This window comes from Choloepus didactylus, chromosome 5 (assembly GCF_015220235.1).
Source record: "Choloepus didactylus isolate mChoDid1 chromosome 5, mChoDid1.pri, whole genome shotgun sequence".
NCBI lineage: Eukaryota > Metazoa > Chordata > Mammalia > Pilosa > Megalonychidae > Choloepus > Choloepus didactylus.
Window position 1 is genome coordinate 69155498 of NC_051311.1, and position 20759 is coordinate 69176256.

Consider the following 20759-nt stretch of genomic DNA (forward strand, 5'->3'; position numbering starts at 1 on the left):
ATCATCTAATGGGAAGAAAAAATAAAAAATAAAAAAATCCAGAGACTGAAATCAAGAAGGCTGAATCTAAGCCCCTGTCACAAATTGGCTACACTCTGTGTTTTATATGAGGCACAGAACAGAGTGACTCTGTTTCTGCATTTTTTGTCCTATTCCAGATGCGGTTGAGGACTAACAGAAAAATAATTGATTATTTTCTATGTGTGTTCTAGTATAAAGTATAAAACATGAGCTGTCTTGGCATTTTGAAGTATTTTACATGTATTTTCTTAATATATTTGATGAGTTGTTCTCTCATTCATTCATTCATTCATTCAAGAGGTGCTTATTTAACACCTACTATGTAACAAGGACTAAGCTAGGCACCAGGGATACGAGAGTGAAAAACACATTTTCCCTGCTCTCAGGTTGCTTATGGAGGAACATAAAGACAAGAGAAGCAATTTCAATACTGTTTAACACAGTGTATGTAGCTGAAGAGATACCTAACCTAAAGAAGGCAACCTGGAAACAGTGATACTTGAACTGAGACATTAATTATGGGTAGGAATTAGCTAGAAAAATGGCAAAGGAGGGGGGGAGGTAAATAATATAGAAATGAAGAATGAGTAAAGAAAGTGGATCAGAAGACCAGAGACAAAATCACATATTCAAGGAACTGAAGTTTCAGGGAGAAAGTACCAAGAGATGAGGCAGGTGAGATAAGCTTGAGCCTGATCTGGAAAAGACTTGAAGAATGTTAATGATCTGGACTTTATCCTGAGGGGAATGGAAGATACCCAAGAGGCTGTGAGCAACTTTTGACAAGATCTGATTTGCATTTCAAAAAGATCTATGGCTGCAAAGGCAAAGCAGCAAGGAACAGATTTAGCAGGAAGAAGATGCAGAATTGTCAGGATTTGGTGACTGATTAAAGGTCAAAGTAGGGGAGTATGCTACACTGCATGAGCAAAGCATAGAGGCAGGAATCAGCATGTGAAGCAATGTTTCATCCGCACCTGATTGCCCACTGCCCCAAAAACTGCCATGTTTGACATAGTATGAATGAATGTTTGATAAATGGATGGATGAATACGGATTTGCTGACTAAATGAATTGAATAATTAAAAAGAAGGGAACCAATTGGCTGTGGGATGTCTATCTGTAAGAGCCTGCTTTTTGCAGGGGACCAGAAGTGGAGTCACTGAGAGATTACCAGAAATGGAGAAAAAGTAAGCAGAATCTGTCTTGCTTCTGAACCCAATATAATTTATTTTCTGCAAGTATCTCGGGAGAAAACACTAGGTTCCAGTTTTGTTAATACAATTACTGATGGTCAATTTTCTATAATTAATTTTAATAGAGGATGTAGAAATAAGCACGTAGCCCAGCAAATTCAGGTTACCATTTGATTCTTAGTGTTTAGACTTAGTCAAAGTTTTTAAATGACGCCTTTATGGAAAACAGAAATAGGACTGATAGGACTGTTTGCATGTCTCTCTTTTTAGGACCAAAGCAAGTAATAGGAGGCAGAGGGAGGGGATGGTGGGTCAAGGGTTTGTGTTGGCTTGGAAAGTGTCCAGTGGTGGTGATTTTCTTATTACTTTGTATATTTATATTGTTTGAATCACTTTCTAACGAGCATGTACTACATCTGTATTCCAAACGAAACAAAACTTAGATTTCACACCAAAAGCATGAACAACAAAAAAAAAAAAGAGAGAGAGATAAATGGGACATAATCAAAATTAAAACTTTTGTGCATCAAAGAACTATGTCAAGAAATTATCAAGAAAGTAAAAAGACAACCTACAGAATGGAAGAATATATTTGGAAACTGTATTAGTCAGGGTTCTCTAGGGAAACAGAATCAACAGGAGATATCTGTAAATATTATGAGATTTTATAAAAGTGTCTTATATAACTGTGGGAAGGCACGAGTACAACTTCCATAGGGCAGAATGCAAGCTGGCAATTCTGATGAAAGTGTTCGATGAATTCCCTACAAGAAGCAGGCTGCCTGAAGTAGAGACAAAAATTCTCTTCTGACTGTTGAAGTCACCACTTATCCTTTTAAAGCCTTCTACTGATTGGATGAAATATCTCTCATTGCTGAAGAAACAAAGATATTTGCTTCATGTACAAATATAAACATATTCATAACAAAACAAGGAAGATATATTCATACCATTACAGTCCTCATTTCTGTACCTGGTCACATGGTCATAGTTCATATGTCACTACCATCTTCTACTACCTATTCCATATTCCCTTTACCCTCAGCAAGCACCTCAGCTGGCCATGGTTCTTTGCCTGGTGGGGTGACCCAAAACCATTCCTGAAGTTTCTGGCCATTGGTACTCCTGCCTGGATTGGGTTGTTACAGTTTTCCATTGACTTTAATCACAGGACACGGCAGTATTAAGAGACGCCTTAGGGAATCTCTTAACTCCCACGAAAACTCTTCTTTACCTCCACTGTGTTGTTGCAGTCCTATTTCTCCTTGATACCCAGGGCCAATCACCCCAGCCAGCAGAGTAATCTCCTACTTTGCCTGTTGATTCAGAGGCATAAGGAGCCCAAAAAGGCCAGGTGGCAGTCTTAACTTCCAGTTTAATGGAATTGTTGTAATGTCTCCTGGTGGAAGCACTCCTCCTTTTGGAACCAAGACCTGTAGACCAGCAGAGCTTAAGGTTGCAGAGACAGGAAGAAAAAATGGATCACTAGGGGTAATAGTGAGTGGTACCATTCCTATTTCTACCCCTTGATTCCTGGACCTGTGAATTCTGGCTATGGGAGAAACAGAACCATAGAGTGGACACTGATTCAGGGCATACACAGCCTCCTGGAGAACACTGCCCCAGCCCTGCAAGGTATTGTCAACTGATTGGCACCATAGAGTCTTCAAAAGGCCATTTCACTGTTCTGTTGATCCAGCTGCTTTAGGATGAAGGGAACACGGTAAGACCAGAGAATTCCATGAGCATGTGTCCATTCCCACACTTAATTTGCTGTGAAGCGGGTTCCACAATCAAAAGCAATACTGTCTGGAATGCCGTGATGGTGGATAAGGCATTCTGTAAGTCCACGGATGGCAGTGTTGGCAGAAGCACTGTGTGCAGGAAAGGCAAACTCATATCTGCAGTGTGTGTCTACTCCAGTTAGAACAAATCGCTGTCCCTTCCATGATGGAAGTGGTTCAATATAATCAACCTGCCACCAGGGAGCAGGCTGATCATCTTGGGGACTGAGTGTGGGTCTCTGCTGCTGACAGACTGGGTACTCTTCATTGGCTGTAGCCAGGTCAGCCTTGGTGAGTGTAAGTCCATGTTGCTGAGCCCATGTATAACCTCCATCCCTACTGCCATTACCACTTTGTTCATGAGCACATTGGGCAATGGCAGGAGTGGCTGGGGAAAGAGGCTAACTGGTATCCACAGAACAGGTCATCTTATCCACTTGGTTAGTAAAACCTTCCTCTGCTGAAGTCACTCTCTGGTGAGCATTCACATGGGCCACAAATATCTTCATGTTTTTTGTCCACTCAGAAAGGTTTATCCACATACCTCTTCCCCAGACTCTTTGTTACCAATTTTCCAATTATGTTCCTTCCAAGTCCCTGACCATCCAGCCAAACCATTAGCAATAGCCCATGAATCAGTATACAAACACACCCCTGGCCAGTTCTCCTTCCAAGCAAAATAAACAACCAGGTGTACTGCTCAAAGTTCTGCCCACCAGGAGGATTGCTCCTCACCACTGTCCTTCAGGGACATCCCACAAAAGGGATACAGTGCTGCATCTGTCCACTTTCGGGTGGTACCTGCATATCATGCAGATGAATGTGCAAACCAGACCTGAGTATTCTCTTCCTCAACTGACTGTATGGAACTCCCCAAGATGCCATAGCTCTGCACTGGGAAAGAGAGGGCAATGTGGCAGGAGTGGGGACCATGGGCATTTGGGCCACCTCCTCATGTAACTTACTTGTGCCTTCAGGACCCATTCGAATCCTATCTTGTATACATGACATCCTTTTTATGATGGAGTGCTGCTGTGCATGCCCAAGTTATGGCTTGGAGGGTCAGACAACACCCAGCTCAAGGTAGGCAACTCAGGTTTCATGGTAACTTAGTGGCCTATGGTTATGCATTTGGTCCCTACTAAGGCCCAGCAGCAGGCCAAAAGCTATGTCTCAATAAGAAAGTTATCTGCAAAGGACTGCAAGTCTTTGCTCCAAAATTCTAATGACCTGTGCTGTGATTCTCACATAGGGGCCTACCAAAGATTCCAGACAGCATCTATATTGGCCACTGATAACTTCCAGCACCATTGGATCTGCTGGATCATATGGCCCAAGTGGCAGAGCAGCTTGCACAGCAACCTGGACCTGATCCAGAGCTTCCATTTGTTTTGGTTCCCACTAAAAACTAGCAGCTTTTCCGGTCAGTCAGTAAATGAGCTGGAATAGCACACCCAAAGGAGGAATATGTTGTCTCCAAAATCCAACTAGGCATTGAGACTCTTTTTGGTTGTAGGAGGGGCCAGATGCAACAGCTTTATACTTTACCTTAGGAGGTATATCTCAACATGCCCCACAACATTGGACACCTAGAAATTTCACCAGAAATTTCTGGAAGGCCCCTGTATTTTTGTTGGATTTATCTCCCATCCTCTTACACTCAAATACCTTACCAGTAAGTCTAGAATAGTTGCTACTTCTTGCTCACCAGATCCAATCAACATGATATCATCAATATAATGGACAGCATGATGTCTTGGAGGGAGAAATGATCAAGGTCCCTACCTACAAGATCATGACACAGGCCTAAAGAGTTGATATACCCCTGAGATAGGACACTGAAGGTATACTGCTGCCTTAATAGCTAGAAGCAAACTGTTTCTGGTGGTCCTTACTAACAGCAATTGAGAAAAGAGCATTTGCCAGATCAGTAGCTGCGTACCAGGTACCAGGGGAGGTGTTGACTTGCTCAGGCAATGACACCATATCGGGAACAGCAGCTGCAACTGGAGTCATCACCTGGTTAAGTTTACGATAATCCACTGTCATACTCCAAGATCCATCTGTTTCCTGCACAGGCTAAATAGGAGAGTTGAATGGGGATTTGGTGGGAATCACCACCCCTGCATCCTTCAAGCCCTTAAGAGTGGCATTAATCTCTGCAATCCCTCCAGGAATTGCTTCTGATTTACTATTTTGCTAGGTAGAAGCAGTTCTAGTAGCTTCCACTTGGCCTTTTCTACCATAATAGCCTCACTCCACAAGTCAGTGAACCAATGTGGGTATTTTTCCAGTTTCTGAGTATGTCTATTCCAATTATGCATTCTGGAACTGGGGAAATAACCACAGAATGGGCCCAGGGGCCCAATGGACCTACTGTGAGATGCACCTGGGCTAAACCTCCATTGATTACCTGACCTCCATAAGTCCCTCCTGTGACCGGTGGACCAGAGTGACCTTTTGGGTCTCCTGGAATTAATGTCGCTTCTGAGCCAGTATCTAATAATCCCTGAAATATCTGATCATTTCCTCTTCCCTGGTGCAAAGTTACCCTGGTAAAAGTTCATAAGTCTCCTTGGGAAAGGCTGGAAGGAAAATTAACAATGTAAAATTTTGGCAGTGTAACAGGGTCCTTTCCCAAGGGACCTGGCTTTCCCCTCATTCAAGGGGCTCTGATCTGTAAACTCTCTCAAGTCTGGGTATTGATTAAGGAGTCATGACTCTCTGTTTTTGTAATTCAAGTTAACTTTTGTTTACTTGACCAAGAACTCTTCTGCTTATACAGGTCAAGTAAGAATTTAATAGACTGTTCATCTATTTTTCGTCTAGGTACCCCATGACCTACTAGCCAATGTTGTAGGTCTCTCTGAGTCAGATTATTTTGATTGCTGCTTTGAGTCTGCTGTCCATTATGATGGCAATGCCCATCTTGTCTTTGGCGATTAAGTACTGCCACATGGCTTCTGCCAACTCAGGATTTGATCATCCTCATTGTGTTTAAGGATTCCAGTTCAGTGACAGCAGTTCCCAGAGAATGCAGATTATTATTACAGTAATATCTGACCTACAGAGAAGGACAACCACAGAGCTCTTCAAGGACATGGTATTAGTCTCACAAATTTATTCCTTATACTTCTGGTGAAAGGTGTATCCTCTGGACATTCCTGGCATGGGTGAGCAGGTCTTACATGGTAAATACACTCTAACATTCCAATCTCCCTAAGCCTTCAGATCACCTCATCTACATTATGCCATGGCAGTTCTGGAATTTCTACCTCAGATAATGTCGGCCACCTTTTGATCCATGTTCTAGCCAACCACCCAAATTGTTAAAGCCCTTTCTAACCCCTTGAGCTACAAAATTGAATCCAGAATCTCTGCTTAGTGGGCCCTTATCAATAAATTCAGCCTGACCCAACTTTATAGTCCTTCCACCATTATCCCACACCCTTAATATCCATTCCTGCACATTTCCCCTGATTTCTATCTATAAAAATTGGAAAACTCACGCAGTTCTTTTGGGGTATAGAGTGCCTGCTCATGGGTCATACTTTGTATGTCACCTTTTGGGGCCTGTTGGGACTTTAGTCTAGTTATAAGTTTGGAAGAAAAGAGCGAGGTGGGGGTGGGTCACGAGAAGAATTAGAAGCGTCTTTCAAGCCAATTACCTGAGAACATTCCATTGCAGTTTCATCTGGTGAAACAGGAATAATCTCTCCAGACTGAGGAGTGAGGGCTATTTCCTCAGGGGAGGTGGTTACAGGTTTATCAGGCACTGTAGGGTTAATTTCTTCAGGGGGAGGTTGGATGGCAGATTCCTCAGAGCATACTGGAGGTTGGGTAGCTGTCTCCTTAGGGCAGGCTGGAGGTCAGGTGGTTGTTTCCTCAGGGCAGACATTACAGGTTTATCTGGTAAAAAACAGCAGAATCTAGGGTTTCAATGTCACCACTGCCATCATTATCAACTCATATGTCCTCATTCCAATTTTCAGGATCCCATTCCTTTTCAATCAATGCCCTCTCTTTGAAAGAAGACACCCTGCAAGTTTGGGAATTTAGTCAACGTTGTAACTTGGCCACTTGCACAATGAGACCCTGGGTCTGGTTTTCAAAGATCTCAAGTCAGCAGCTACAGGAAATAAGATTTTCTTTCAGGGCATGCATAGAAACTTTCATCTTTCATGTAGTGCTTAAGTGAAAATTTGAAGTCTTCTATTCATTCTTTTCTTTTATAACTGTATCCAGTGTATTTAGGAGCAACTAGCCAACATCAATATACCCTTTAACTCCACAAAACTCTGTTAAGGTGTCAAAAACACTCTCACCCAGAGCCTTTCCTCTTAAAGGTGTATGGGTAGCAGTATCCAATGGTGATACTTTGTGTATCTCTATTGCCAACTCACACCATGGACTGTCAGTGCCATCCTCATTACTGGAAACAGTCATTAGTGCTTTTGAATATAATCACAGTATAGAACCAATTGCAAAAATCCATTTTTAAGATTCTGTTTCTCAAGAACCACACCCAGTACCAAAGCTGTATTAGTCAGGGTTCTCTAGGGAAACAGAACCATCAGGAGATATCTATAAATATTATGAGATTTTATAAAAGTGTCTTACACAACTGTGGAGAGGCATGAGTCCAAACTCCATAGGGCAGGCTGCAAGCTGGCAACTCTGATGGACGTTTCTGATGAATCCCCTAGGATGGAGTAGAGATTAAAATTCTCTTTTGGCTGCTGAAGTCACCGCTTCTTTTAAAGCCTTCAACTGATTGGATGAAATGTCTCTAACTGCTGAAGAAACTCTCCTTAGTTGATTGTAGATGTAATCAGCCACAAACACAATCAACTTACTGATGATTTAAGTCCATGAAATGTTCTCGCAGTAACAGGCCAGTGCTTCTTTGACCAGACAACTGGGCACCATTACCTGGCCAAATTGACACATGAACCTAACCATTACAGAAACCATATATCTGATAAGGGTTTAATATCCAGAATATATCAGAAATCCTATAACTCAACCACAAAAAGACAACCTAATTTAAAAATGGGAAAAAAGACTTGAATAGACATTTCTCCAAAGATATACAAATGGCTAATAAACACATAAAAAGATGCTCAGCATCATTAGCCATCAGGTAAATGCAAACCAAAACCACAATGAGATACCATTTCACAGTTACTGCAATGGCTAATATTAAAAAACAGAATATAGCAAGGTTGGAAAGGATATGGAGATATGGGAATCTTCATGCATTGTTGGTGGGAATGCAAAATAGTGTAGCCACTCTAGAAACAGTTTGGTGGTTCCTCAAAAAATTAAGTATAGAATTATATGACCCAGCAATCCCACTTCTGAGTATACACCCAAAAGAATTGAAAGCAGGGACTCAAACATGTATTTGCAAACTAAAGTTCATAGGGGCATTGTTCAGAGTTGCCAAACAGTGGAAGAAACTCAAGTTTCCATCAAAGGAAGAAAAGATAAACAAAACGTGATGTATACATACAGTGGAAAATTCCTTAGAAGGAATGAAGTTCTGATGCATGCTACAACATGGATGAATCTTGAAGACATCACGTTGAGTGAATTAAGCCAGACACAAAAGGACAAATATAATATAACCTCAATTACATGAAATAAGCAGAATATGCAAATTCATGAAGTCATAAACTAGAATACAGGCCATCAGGGGCTAGGGACAGGTGGGAAATGGGGAGTTAATGCTAATTGGTATGGAGTTTCTGTTTGTGTTGCTGGAAAAGTTTTGGCTACAGATGATGGTGATAGAGGCACAACTTTGTGAATGTAATTATCACCACTGATTTGTATATTTGAAAATGGGTAAAATGGCAAATTTTAGTTTGTATATGTTACCATAAGAAAAATCATAGGTCTGTACAATGCAGCGAACCCTAATGAAAACTATGAGTTATAGTTAACAGTATAATTACAACAATATTGTTACATCAATTGTAACAAAGGTATCACATTAATGCAAAATGTTAATAGGGAAAACTGTGTGAGAGGAGGGTTTATGGGAACTCTATATGGAAACTCTACTTTTTACAAGATTTTTCTGTAAACTTAAAACAGCTCTAATTACAAAAGGGAGAGAAAACACAATGGGGCAACAGAAATTAAATGCTTATAATAAAAAGAAACAGAACTCATAGCCTAAAAACTTACAATTTAGGTTTAAATCCACTTATGGGATTTTTGCTATTATTTTATAAAATACGCTTTTTTTTAAAAATATTTTGTGATAATCTTTTAAGGAAGCTGTATTAGTCAGAGTTCTCCAGGGAAACAGAACCAATAGGAGATCTCTGTAAATATGAAATTTTATAAAAGTGTCTCACACAACTATGGGGATGAACAAGTTCAAATTCCATACAGCAGGCTAGAAGCTGGCAACTCCAATAAAGGTTTTCGATGAATTACCCAGGAGAAGCTGGGTTGTTGAAGGAGAGATGAAAATTCTCTTTTCTGAGTGCTGAATTCATCACCTCTCCTTTTAAAGACTTCAACTGATCGAATTAAATGTCTCTCACTGCAGAAGACACACCCCTTGGTTGGTTATAGATGTAATCAGCCATAGACGCAATAAACTTACTGATGATTTAAGTCCACAAAATGTCCTCACAGTAAGTTAGGCTAGTGCTTGTTTGACCAGACAATTAAGTATCATCACCTGATCAAGGTGACACATGAATCTAACCATTACAGTCCACCACTTGTCAACTTGGCAACTATACACATTACCTTAAACCATATTTGATCTCTAAATAAAAAGCAATAACAGACATATTTTTAAACCGAACAATATTCAGCTGTCCTGTGTACAACAAGAAATGCACTAAACCTCTCCAGAATAGGTTACAAGTTCTCATATAATATTCCCTCTTAAACTTGGTATCCTTTAACATAAATACCACAACATGAACAATACAACTTATGTCCTATGGTATGGGGATAAGCTAGAGAAGACAACAAAGATAAATTTCATCAATGGCCACACAGCAAAGGATAATCTTTATGTAGATGTACTGAGGAAAGACATACTAGTTATGGAGGGATCCCTAACACCATCAACTGGTTATTTTACCACCAATCACAAACACAGATCAACAAGGAGCCTCATCTCTTATTATAAAGGCCTATTTATATTTGTACATCTATATGTACATGTGCATATATAGCAATGGTTCTCAACTGGGGTGATTTTGTCCCTTGGGGGACATTTGACAATGGCTGGGGACATTTTTGGTTGTCAAAGCTGGGGGGGGTGTGCCAGTTTGAATGTATTAGGTCCCCCCAAATGCCATTATCTTTGATGTAATCTTGTGTGGGCAGACCTATCAGTGTTAATTAGATTGTAATTCTTTGAGTGTTTCCATGGAGATGTGCCCCACCCAACTGTGGGTGATGACTCTGATTGGATAATTTCCATGGAGTTGTTGGCCCACCCATTCAGTGTGGGTCTGAATTAAATTACTGGAGCACTATATAAGATCAGACAGAAGGAGCAAGCTACTACAGTCAAGAGGGACACTTTGAAGAAAGCACAGGAGCTGCAGATGAGAGACAGTTTGAAGACGGCTGTTGAAAGCAGACTCTTGCTCCAGAGAAGCTAAGAGAGGACAAACAACCCAAGAGCAACTGAGAGTGACATTTTTGAGGGACTGCAGCCTAGAGAGGAACATCCTGGGAGGAAGCCATTTTGAAACCAGAACTTTGGAGCAGATGCCAGCCACATGCCTTCCCAGCTAACAGAGGTTTTCCGGACACCACTGGCCATCCTCCAGTGAAGGTACGCGATTGTTGCTGCGTTACCTTGGACACTTTATGGCCTTAAGACTAACTGTGTAACCAAATAAACCCCATTTAATAAAAGCCAATCTATCTCTGGTGTTTTGCATTCTGGCAGCATTAGCAAACTAGAATGGGGGTACTACAGGCATCTAGTGGATAGAGGCCAGGGATTCTGCTAAACATCCAACATCACAAAACAAAATATTATCCAGCTCAAAATATTAATAGTGATGAGGTACAGAACCCCTGATATATAAGAATCAAAATTTATATACAGGCAGTCCTCACTTTACATGGTACCATATTAGCTGAGATTTGATCTCAGTGGAGAATGAAGACATGGTTCCAATTTGCATGAACTTCAGTTAACATGATACAATGCAAAGCAAGGACTGCCTTTATTTAGTTGTCAGTTAAAGTTGAACTATCCATGATATAATAGAGAAAAAGAAAAATTTCAGAGATAGATCTTCTCTTTAGCCTACTGTTCCCAAGGCAAAGTATTCATATTCCTGAAACTTCTTTCCAAAATCTATGTGTTCCTCATCATCTTTTTCTATTAATTCAACTACCATTATCATTTTCTCTTCCTTCTCGTGAAGCTCCCATATCCAATAAATTCTCAAATCCTGTCAACTCTATTCTTACTATATTTACCACATCCATCTCCTCATTCATATTCTCAGTGAAACATCCCTAAGCCATATCTTCCTTTTTCCTCTCCAGACTACCATAATAGTTTCATAACTAAAGAAAGAATATCCATTGTATAATCCATTTTAAACAATTTAATAAATAAAATGTATTTACTAATAAATTACTTTTCTTAAAGCACAACTCTGATCATGTAAATTTCTCATAATTCCTTGATCAAAACCCTCTAATACTTCCGCATTGTCTACTGAATAAGCTGATCCTATTGCACTCCTCTAGTGTCATTTCTCAACACTCCTACATGATTAAGGTTCCGCCTGAGCAGGATTACTATACTTCATTACACGGTCACACCCTTCTCTTTCCAATCCACATGCCTTTCCCCATACTGCTTACTCACCCTGAAACTTTGCCCCTGACTCATCCTATTCATCCTGTTACCTGTTTTTCAAGGACATCAAACTTTAATGTTGGCTTTTCTACAAGGTCTTCCTTGGTTTCCTAGAGGGACAGGGAACTTTCAAGAGACTTTTTGTTTTTTAAATCTCACTTACAGGTAATGATTCCTAAATGCCCATCCACAAACATACTGTCAGTGACAAAAGTTTTCTCCTGCCCATGATAAACTGAGATGAAGAATAACAATGTAGTGAACTTTTTAAAAGGTAAATTTATTCAGTATAAGCAATTGTCTTTTATTTTGATAATCTATCCTAATTTTTAGAATTAAAATACACTATCCCTCAATGAAATTTTGGTAAAAGAAATAATGGCTAAAATCCTTACCTTAGCATAAATAAGAGCTGTTAAACTTATGTTTGTCATATCAATTTTCAAGGGAAATTTTATTCATCTGTGAAATCCCAAAGTCTGTATTTCGTACTTTATCTTATATTACTAGGTGTTCAAGTTGTTTTCTTCCTTTTTTAAAATCACTTTCTGTTATGGACCTGAGACAGCTCTTATTACTCCATGAGATTATTTGCAATGGTACTATATAAAGTATAAAGCAGACAGATGTTTGCATCTCATAATCTCTCACATTTGACGGTTAACTGAGGTGGACATTGTGAAGTGTCGCCCAGATCTCCCTTCCAGGAGTACTCGTTACCTCAGCTGCTGGGAGTACTGTTGACAGATAGGCTTCAGTTGCCAGTTCCTTCAGGGACTGCCCGGACTATAGAGAGCCACTTCACCTAAACGCATGGCACTTCCTTGACAGCTCACATCCAGTGACTAACTGATACTATTTTTAGAACTCTCTGAGGGAATAGAGCTAGAAAGGTTCCAGAGGTTTTCATGGGATCAGCCAAAACTGTTGCTGGGTCTGCATCACAGTTATATTTCTCCTTCTGCCTACTCCTGCTTCTTTCCCTTCCATTCAACAGATATAGATCCCCTGAATAGTCCTATAAACTCTGGAACATTAATCGTGGACATTCTTATAAACTCCTAAACAGTAACTGCATTTCAGAGTTGACTCTCTATAAAATCCAACCTGCTTCATTAACTCTTTGAAACCCAAAACTATATTCTTTATCTCTGTATCCTCCCAAGAGCCTGTTTCTTGAACATAGTAGATAACTTGAAGCAACAAGAAAGGTTAATTAAGGTAGACCCTCTTGCTTGAACTTATAATTCTCCCTAAGAGGGGAAAAAAAAAAAGATTAAACAGATACAGGTAATAAACTCATTTTTTTTGCTGTTACAACATCATAAAAATTCTACTTCAGCATTAGTAGAGTTTTAGAAGCTGACATGAGAAATAAAATTCAAAATGTCAAAATTGCATGTCATCCACTTAGAAAGGTTCATAGATCTCTGAAAACAAAACTCTAGCACACAAAAAGGAAATTATTAGAAGGATGGGTGACTCATACAAACCTTACACAGGACAGAAATGAGGGAAAACTGGGGAACACGGCAAAAGGTAATGGACAATCTCCCTAGTGAGCCACCATCAGAATGAATCAGCTCCTTTTCTGGTTCTGGGGGTACTCCTCTTAAAAATCAAACTCCAGGGAAGAATTGTTTGATTGGCCTGGTTTGGGTCACTTGCCCACCCTGTAGTAAAAAGATGACAGCACACCTGGATGGACAGTTCTACCAGCACTATATGCAAAAGGAGAAGATGTAGCTCCTCAAATGACAACTGAAGTGCTAGTACTAAAATAAGGATGTGTGCTTATGTACAGTACACACTGATGAATCTTTCTGCCTTATACAGGTCTTACCAGATAACATAAGCAAAGAACATCCTGAAATTCTTGGCCCCAATATGAATTAAGCATGTACTGTAGCAGTCATTATCCAATAAATGCAGCCAAAATGCCCTATAGTTTCACATATGCAGAGATGCTAAATAAATGAAAATATAAGACCTACCTCATCTAAAGCATATCTATGAAAGTAAAGTGAGGGCAGGTTGCTTGAATTATTGAGATCATTGCACAAATTGTCGTGGTTTTTTTTTTTGGTAACAGAAATTTGATAATTAATGCTATTTATTTTTACTATAATGATGTAGTATTTACATCATATATGATTTTGGATGGATTAAGTGGCTGACTAACATGATATTGCTTATTTTCTTATTCTTCTAAAGTTAACCTTAAACTTACATGCCTTGTCCTTTTTTACTGAATTTATTTACATACCCTTGTGGTAGGGTTGCCAGATAAAATATAGTTCAAATTTAACTGGGCATCCTACTTTTCTCCCCTAAATTTGGCAATCCTACTTTATGGTGTACACCTGATGCTTTTGCCTATCATTCTCTCTACTGCTGGTGATCACATCCCTCATTTCCTTCAAAAAACTACCTTTCCCACTATTAGTACATGTGTTATGGGTGGAACTGACCCCACAGGTGCATAACCAAACTTTACAAATTGGAACACCAAAAACACCATGCCACAGTGACTGGTTTAATAATGGGCCCATGACCCAGATCAAGACAATGAGAGCCAGACCTAATACTTTTACTCTAGATGTGAGAAAAAGGGAGTTTTCTCATACTGTGAAGCTGGTAAGTTATAATTTCTCAACCTTTAGGGGGCCAGCATATGGAGAGGGCCTGTCCAAGAATCATAGCAAATAAATCGTAAAGATGGAGAATGAAAGGTGGAGTTCTAACAGCATCATTGAGCCCTAGATCCAGCTAAGCCTAATGAAGTCCACCTTGGACTTTTCAGTTATGAGAGCCAATAGATCCAATTCACTTTTTTTATATATATATATAAACTACTTGCACTTAGATTTCTGCCACCTGCAGTTAAAAGTTCCTTCTACCAAAAGAAAATTTAGGCAGAAAAGGCATATACAATAAAATTAATAAATAGGAAATCAGAACCAAGTAAAGGAGGATGAAATAAATAAATAAACCAATCCTAAAAGTTATCATAGTTCAATGACTCCAATGTATATGTACACTAGTGATAGTTTATGAGATGATTTATGTAGTACATAAATAACAATTCTTAATAGTTTAATATTTATTTTAATGTGAATTAAAAGTATAGCTAGCAATCAAATACAAGTGTTCTTTAAATTACATACGATAAGGTAAAAAAAAATATTAAAATTAGAATTTAAATTATTGTTCTGGAAGTATATGGCAAACATCGTGAAAGTAAAATGTCTGAAATTTTAAAAGCATTCATGTAGTTAATGTGATTAAGCATCAAATTATGCTCTGAGTATCCTAGCAGCAGGGGTAGGGAGGGTGGGAGAAGAAATACGTTATTTTAAAGCTATCATCAGAGAACAGGAATAGTGTCAATGCTTCTGGAAAGCCTATTCTCTGCAACTAAATTTCAAAAGAAATTTCTCATGTAGTTCTTTTATAGAGAGACTAATTTATATTACTTAGCGAAAATATTCTCAACAATAGTTTTATAGCCAATATAAAAGTTAATTCATATTTTTTTCATTTAACAATCTTCTATAACGTCAAGAGTTTAAAAAATTTAACAGTGCATTTAGTTCTATGAGAGGCCAAGTTAATGTGGTACAACCATGCAGCCTTCCAGGGATCTAATTTAATCCAAAAATAAAACTTAGGTTATGTAGGGATTTGGATGGGGAGCATTTTCATTGAAAACTTCCCTAAATCCCATGTTTCTTACTGTTTCGTGAGTAGCTGAATAGCAAACTATTAGGATTTATACTGTTTGTCCTGGTTTTAGCATACTAGTGTTCTATATTGCTTGAGGACAGATTCATATGCTTTCAAAATCAAGAAAACAAAAAGACAACTATTATTGACTACCAAAGGAAAAGGCTCTTTGCAATTCAAAGAGTTCTATAACACCCACAATTAGAAGCCTTCTCATAATAGGTAAGGCATAAACATAATTTCCCTCAGAACAGAATATAAATTTAGCTATCCACTTTAGTAAGCCTTTTCAATTAGAAGTTATAAGAATAGAAGTTGGAGAGTATAAAACTAAGAATCTAAATTTGAAGAAAGAACAAGCAATCTAATGAACAAAAGCAAGAGGCAAATGAGAGAAAGATCAGAAAGAGTTGGCACTGTAAAGCATATGTTTTGGAAAGAAATTAAAATAGCTTAAGGAAGAGAAAAATGAAATAAGTTAAACCTATGATAGGAACATATCCACAAAATAAACCCCCTTGGGACAATGTCTTGCTATATTAAGGAAAAGGAAGAGTATATTGTTTGCTATTTTTAGGTATAAAACAGTTTTAGTCATAGCCTTGGTTTAGATAAATACTTCTAAAGACTAAGAGAAAGAAAGTTCCTGCACTGTTTTGGTAGTAAGCTAGTTGAAGAAATGCTGGCTACAGAAAAATGGCTACAAAAACAGTTATTCCTTTAAGTCTTAGTTCCTGATAATTTTGAACATTCGAAAGTTATTTTTTTCTTTTCTTTGTATAGATATTTGCCTCATAAAGGATTAATTTTTGAAAAGACAATTTTTTTCATTAGCAGCTAATACTACTTCTAAGAAAACTGAAAGAGGAATTAGGGACAAATTATTAGAGTAAGAGACCATGAGACGTACCTTTCTCATCACACTTTACATAGAACTCGGATATTCAATACTGTCGTATATGTCAAGAGCAGTGACTTCCCCACCATATTAATGATTGCATTTTAAATCCTTGACTTGCAAAAATTCCTAACAAATAGTTAATTGTATACTGTCAATTTCTCTCTTTACCTTTATTGACAAAGCCCCTCTTCCCAGTCCCTACCCAAACTTGCTAAGAAAACAAGAAGATTGTTCTATACAGATAATACCTTCTCTTGGCCAGCACCATTCTTCACTCTCAGAGTGACAATTCATTTATCACTTATAGTTTTGTTAATCAAAAGAAATAAACACAAAAACTTCCAGAAATATATGTGTGTATATATAAATATATTCATTTTTTCCTTGAGAAGCTGACAATTTTTTATTTATATTTTGAACAGTGAATAAAATGTTCAAAATAAGTAGCTTCTAAGCCCTTAGTGTTGTGTATTTTGCACAGAAAGATATTTAGACAGAACTTTTTAATATAATATCATGTAATTCCTGGGCAATCCAGTACTACCATTGACTATATTTCTAGCATTAATAGTCATTGCCATTTTTAAAATAAAATTTTGTTTACTTTGCTTATGAGTTTTTTATGTATCAGGAGTGCAAATGAAAGGAAAAAGGATTGGATAGGAAGCTGGTACCTGGCAAAAGATCTTCCAATGAAGGTTAGGAGAATTTCTGAAAGAACTTTCCTGGCTGTGGAAGGTTACTTGGCATTTATACCCAAATGGGTGAGAACAGAAGTCTCAGCCATTATTCAAATATTTAGCATCGAGAGATATAAAAAAAAAAATTTTTTTTTTTTAATCAGAAAAGGAGATAGAAAGCTTTAAGGAATCTGGAGTAGTAGATCCCTAAATAATCCTTCCTTTATCTATCCCTCCCTCTGTTTTAGCTTCTTCCATTGTTAACCAACAAATACTTATGAGAATCTGTGTTAGGCCGTGGGGGATCACATACATAGAAAAATATATGGAAACATATACATGTAAAAACACAGGATCCATTCCCTTATAATCTAAGGAGGAAACAAAAAAGTACAAGTAAGTTTAATTCATTTAAACCATAATGGAATCACACACAAGTTGCAATGCAGGCACAGAGGAACAAGGGGCAACTCACCTGAGAAATTCAGAAATGGCTTTACTTGACCTGATTACTTAAGGAAAAGCTTACCAGACAGACAAAATTAGGGAGACAGGAAAGAAGACATTCCAAGCCAAGGGAATATGGTATGAGAAAATGTGACTAAGTAACTACAAGTACTGATGGATCCTAGAGTTTGAGGGGCCAGAGGTAGGGAGTAGGAGAGGAGTTACCAGAGAATGAGGCTGAATAGGTGGGAAAGGATAGATTTTGAAAGGCTTTATATATAAAGTTAAAGAGTTTAAGTCTTATCCAGTCCCTACACAAACTTGCCAGTAAGGAATGAGGAGTCTCAGAAGAATTTTTTTAGTAGGGAAGGTAACATGATCAGATTCTCATTTGCATGGTGGCAAAAATGTACAAAATGAATTGGGGCAGTGAGACTAAAAACAGGGAGACTAGTATGGAGGTCAAGGATGGCCTGATTTAGGGCACAGGCAGGAAAGATGAAAAATAATATAATAAAGACCAAAGAAGAGAGACAAAATAATAGAACTCTGGATGGCATCCATGTTTAAGACACAGAGCCCGTAAAAAAAACTTAGAGTGAGTGGTGATACAGGTCAGAAAGATAAACACCATAATGGTTGATTGATAGTGGAGAGCCTGCAAAGGAAAAAAAAAAAAAAGTTAAATGTTAAATGTTAGATGTCACATAACTAAGGTTTAAATATGTTTTCAGGGATTTAGTAGTTACTAAGTCATTGGTGACCTTAGTCATTGAAATGTTGAAGAAGGAAACAAGCTTACATTGATGAGTAAAAGGAAAAGGAAAAATGGAGATGATAAGTGTAGACTATTCGTCTTAGAAGCTTGGTTGTGAAGAGATACAAGTTAGTAGCTAAACAATCAAGCTAAACAGTCAGTTAAACAGGCAAGAGATATTTGAGCATATTTATATTTTTATTGGAAAAAGCCAATGGAGAAGGAAAGATTAAAAAACATAGGAAAGATGGCGAGTAATTGATGAGGAAAGTTTACAGAGAAATATAAAGTATACAAAGGCAGAAACTATTTGGGGAAAGGCAAAGAGCATAGAGATGCCAGACCTAATGGGTACCTGAGTTACTTTCATTGTTACTTGAAGAATTCCAAGGGCTGTCACATGAACTCCATGTGAGGAGAGTGCTAACTATGGTAGGATAGAGAAGTCTGTGACTGTGTGGGAACTATCTGGAAATCAATTCACCACTGTGAATGAATGGAATTGGTGGTAAATGCAGCTTCAGGTACTATGTTGGTTTGGATCTATTATGTCCCCCAGAAAAGCCATGTTCTTTAATGCAATCTTGTGGGGGCAGACCTATTGTGAGTGGGATCTTTTGATTAGGTTGTTTCCATGGAGATGTGACCCACCCAACTGTGGGTGACCCTTTTGATCAGATCATTTCTATGGAGGTGTGATCCCTGCCCATTCAAAGTGGGTCTTGATTAGTTTACTGAAGTCCTTAAGAGAGCTCAGGGACTGACACAGGCCCAGATGCTTGGAAATGCAGACAGAAAGACATTTGGAGATGCTAAGCTGAGATGAAGCCCAGAGTTTGCCCCAGAGAAGCTAAGAGAGGAACCCCAGATGCTTAGAAAGGAATGCGCTGGAAGAGCAAGCAAGGATGCACAGGAGCTGCGAGAGAGAAGCTAAGAGAGACAGAAGCCCAGAGACATTTTGAAGAAAGCTATTTTGAAACCAGAACCCAGGAGCTAAGGACCAGCAAACACTAGCCACGGGCCTTCCAAGCTGTCAGAGACCAGATATCACTGGCCTTTCTTCAGTGACAGTATCCTCATGTTGATGCCTTAGTTTGGACACTCTTATGGCCTTAGAACTGTAAATTTGTAACCTAATAAATTCCTTTTATAAAAGCCAATCTATTTCTGGTATTTTGCATAATGGCAGCTTTAGCAGACCAGAACAGGTATTATGGAAAAATTCTGGTTCAGAAGGTACACCCTACTATCTAGAGAGACAACAATCCAGAAAAGTGGACACTAAGAGAATTTAAAATAAAATAACAGGATGCTTAGAGTGAGGGCATAGAGGAGGTGGAATTACTTGGAAATCTAGGAAATCATCATCAGAGAGCCCTATAACTTGCAGAAGAAATCTATTCTCTTAGACCAATATTCAATAGAGGCAAAACTCTGTAGAAATATTAGCAAATGATATTCAACAATATATAAAAAGGATAATGAATCATGATCAAGTGGAGTTTATCCCAGGAATGCAAGGCTATTTCAACATTCAAAAAATCAGTGTAATTTACCGTATAACACGCTAAAAAGTAGAAACCATATGATCATATTTAACATATACAGAAATAGCATCTGACAAATTTTATCATCCATTCATGAGGAAAAACTCCCAGAAAACTGGAGAAAAAAGAGAATTTCCTCAATCTGATAAAGGACATCTAATATCATACTTAATGAGCAAAACTTATAGAAGCAGAAAACAGGAAAAAATTAAAGAAAATCAATCAACACAAAGATGGTTTCTTAAAAGGGTCAATGAATTAATGGTAAAAAATTGTTATTCCTAAAATTTTGTTAAGAAAACACCTTTTAATGCACACTATGTGACTGAATATATTCAATAATTTCAAAAACTTGGTTTATGACTATTTGATACATGATCCAAAGGTCTAGTTATAAGCTCAGTTTATGTTTATACTATGACTTATTTTAACAGCCACAGCTGAAAGACACTTTATAAAAGATATATAGATACAAATGGAAGTACCCCATTAGTTGTGCTTTAATGAATTCCATACACCTTTAATGAATTTGTCAAAATTTTGATATAAATTTCTTACAAACTAACTAAGAAGTGTTTCATTTCCATATTTTCCCCTGAATATAAACCTCACTAAAATATTTTATTTGGAAAAATTTTTCAAAGGCTAGAAGATTCTGTTTCAAAGTTTTTAAGTTCAGAAATACAAGTTTTTACAGGTAACATATTTTATCATTTTGGACCTCAAAATCACATAATGACGGATTCATTCCCATATAGTCATTTCAAAATATTCTTTGGATAAGTTTCTTTTGAAAAGCAGTGACTTTCTCAATTATGGTTAAAAATCACCTTT

At 38.0% G+C, this 20759-nt stretch overlaps 1 protein-coding gene across 1 annotated transcript in view; it reads right to left on the reverse strand.

Moving 5' to 3' along the window:
* The window catches only part of LOC119535335 (hyaluronidase-4-like), a 103920-nt gene that overhangs the window by 74194 nt on the left and 8967 nt on the right, over positions 1-20759 (reverse strand). The window lies entirely within an intron of this gene.